Source organism: Rhea americana, unplaced genomic scaffold (assembly GCF_003343005.1).
Source record: "Rhea americana isolate MKP2758 unplaced genomic scaffold, rheAme1 scaffold_339, whole genome shotgun sequence".
NCBI classification, from domain to species: domain Eukaryota; kingdom Metazoa; phylum Chordata; class Aves; order Rheiformes; family Rheidae; genus Rhea; species Rhea americana.
The window spans coordinates 3,775-6,524 of NW_028186467.1; positions in this window are offsets into that span (position 1 = coordinate 3,775).

Here is a 2,750-nt window from a genome sequence, read left to right on the forward strand (position 1 = left end):
CCGGAGCCGAGCGCCAGCACACCGCCTGGGGCCGTGCAGCCTCCGTGCCCCCGGCCCCCGGCGGGCCTCCCGGTTCCCCGCTGGAGCACGGATCTGCAGCTCCCGCCGGCCCGGGGCATCAGAGCCCCCGGGGGAGGGGGCGAGGCGAGGAGTGGGCACCTGCTGTCGTGGGCAGGTTCGCGGCCGGTGCTCCCAAAACCGGCAATTATGCAGATGTCCGGGGTGCTCTCCCCTTTGATGTGAACTTCCTCGGAACGATCCCTTCTCATTACGGAGCACGGAAACGCCTCTCGGACACGTAAAGGGAACCACAGAGCCCCTTTCATYCCCTTTTGTTGCCTCTCCTGCCCGGCAGCCCCCATCCGCCGCGGCATGGGAAGGACGCGGCTCCCGAGCAGCCCGGGGAGGGGGGCCCGACGGGGAGGGCCGGGGTCCCGGCGGGGCAGCCCGCCCCCTGCGGAGGGCACGGCTTGCTGCGGCGGGGCCGGAGCCCTGCCGGCGCTGCAAGCGTGGGAGCAGGCCGGGCTGCCCGTTGTCATGGCGAGTGCGAGCCCGCTCGCCAGTTATGTGCGACTAATGGGTTTACGCCCGGCTCGGCTCGGGGCTCACCTCGCCCCCCGCGGCGCGGCTCCCCGCGGACCAGCCTCCCCTCCTTCCCCCCCCGCCCCCGGCTGCCCCGCGGCGCCGTGACACCCGCGCGAGTTCGCGGGCGCAGCGCGAGCCCCCGCGTGACGGGAGCTCCGTCCCCGAGCGGCTTTAAGCTCCGGCTCGGGTTGCGCCGCTGACTGCCTCTCGTTTCATTTTTTGGCGACTGGGACGAACTAGGCGCTGAAGGTGCCGTAGGTTTAGCGCGTCCACGCAACCGTGGATTTCCTTTACGAGGCTCCTGAGAGACGTGGTAGGGATGCTGCTGTTGTTGCTGATTTTTGTTTTGGTCTCCTAAGGGATATTCAGGAAGTTTGTGCTGCGTCTTGAAAACTATTCCAGTGTAAGAAAAACATTCGGATCTGCTGAAAGACCATTTGCTGGAGGCCATTTTATGAAACCTCAAGATGGTTAATAGCTTGCATAATTTCAAGAATACTAGGTGTCTCCTTAATACCTTTCCCTTTCCTCTGCCATTCATTCAGACAAGCTACAAGCTCTGTAGGCCAAAGACTAGGTTTGATAGACAGTGGATTCCCACCKATATAAAGGGCCTGCACGATCAAGAGGAGGAACTTGTTTCCTACTCTATTTACGTGCAGTGCCTAGAGAAAGCCTGCAACACTCCCGTGACGTGAAGGGATGCATTTAAAGGAGGGGATGGAGTAAGAGGTCAGTCTGGAGTATGTGTATTACTTATTTTATTTTGCTCGAATTTAAGATTTCTTCTAGAGAACCAGTGATTGATACCTCATTAATGAAAYTGTGATGTTGAAAAACAAAGCTGAGCAAATGGGAGAAGAGCTAGCTGAGCTGTCTAAAAATGTCATGTTTCTTAACAGCTGTTTAACAAACACTTGGAAAAAAAAGTTCTTAAATGAGAAAAAGAGGCAATATCCTTGCTTGCTTACAATTAAATTATGACAGCTTACAAGACATTCCTTTAAGACCTCCACTAATATCAGGGCTCAGGGACTTGAAATACCTGATTCATAGATTTAAAAGCAAGAAAGGATTGTTGCGATCAGCTGGTCTGACCTGCTGCATAACACAGGACAATAAATTTCAACGAGACATTCTTGTATCAGACTCGTAAATTCTGGTTGAGCTTTTAGCCTGGCATACAGTCTTCCTCCGAAGACTTTAAAGTAACAGAGAACCCACTGCTTGCCTTCGTTCTTCCAGTGGTTATGTCCCCTCACTGGTTTAAAAAAATGCGCACCTATTTCTATTCAGAATTCATAGAGCTTCATTTTCCAGCATAGGATCTCATTATGCTTTTGTCTGCCACATTAAAGGGATCTCTACTATAAGAAATCTCCCCATAGAGACACTTAGGGCACTTAAAGACTATGATCAAACCAAGTCATAGCCTCCTCTTGGATAAATTAATGGATGGGATTTCTTTAGTCTTTTGCAATAGGATATGATTCCCAGACCTTGAATCACTTTTGTAGCTCTTTTCCGATCCCATACTAATTTGCCAATGTACTTCTAACATACAGACACCACAACAGAAATGGACACAGTATTCTAGCGATGGTCTCATTCATGACATAAACATTAATAGCATCATTAAGTTTACTTGTTTAAAACCCTATGCAGGTTACCTTTATAGATAGCCTTAGCAATACTGACTTTATTAAAATCCCATTTAAAAAGTYGCCTGTCTTCGTGCAGGCTAGTGTTGTTCATCAAATCCAGAAAGCTGAGCATCGCTTGACCCAACTGCAGGGCATTAGTGTTTCTAGCYAGGGCTTTTCGGTGCTTCATTAGTCCTAGCCTTCAGTAGAGCTTCATATTTTTTTTCTTTTGTCTGTAAGAAGCAACTGCTACATGTATTCACAATGGCACTAACCCTGGTTATCCACTAATAAGCATGGAAGTGAACACACACAGCTCCGCTACTGAATTTCCTTGTTTCCCTCTTCCTCTCCTGAAATGCAGAAGCACCAAGTGCCAGCAAGACTTAGGGAGTTTAGTCTTTCAGTAGCCGTAGTGGACCTTAGTTTTGGGTCATTCCTCCCCAGGTGGTTCACAGACAGTTCACGCTAAGGCTTCTTCAACAACAGCAGAGACTGTTGTCCTATCCAACTCCACCCCTC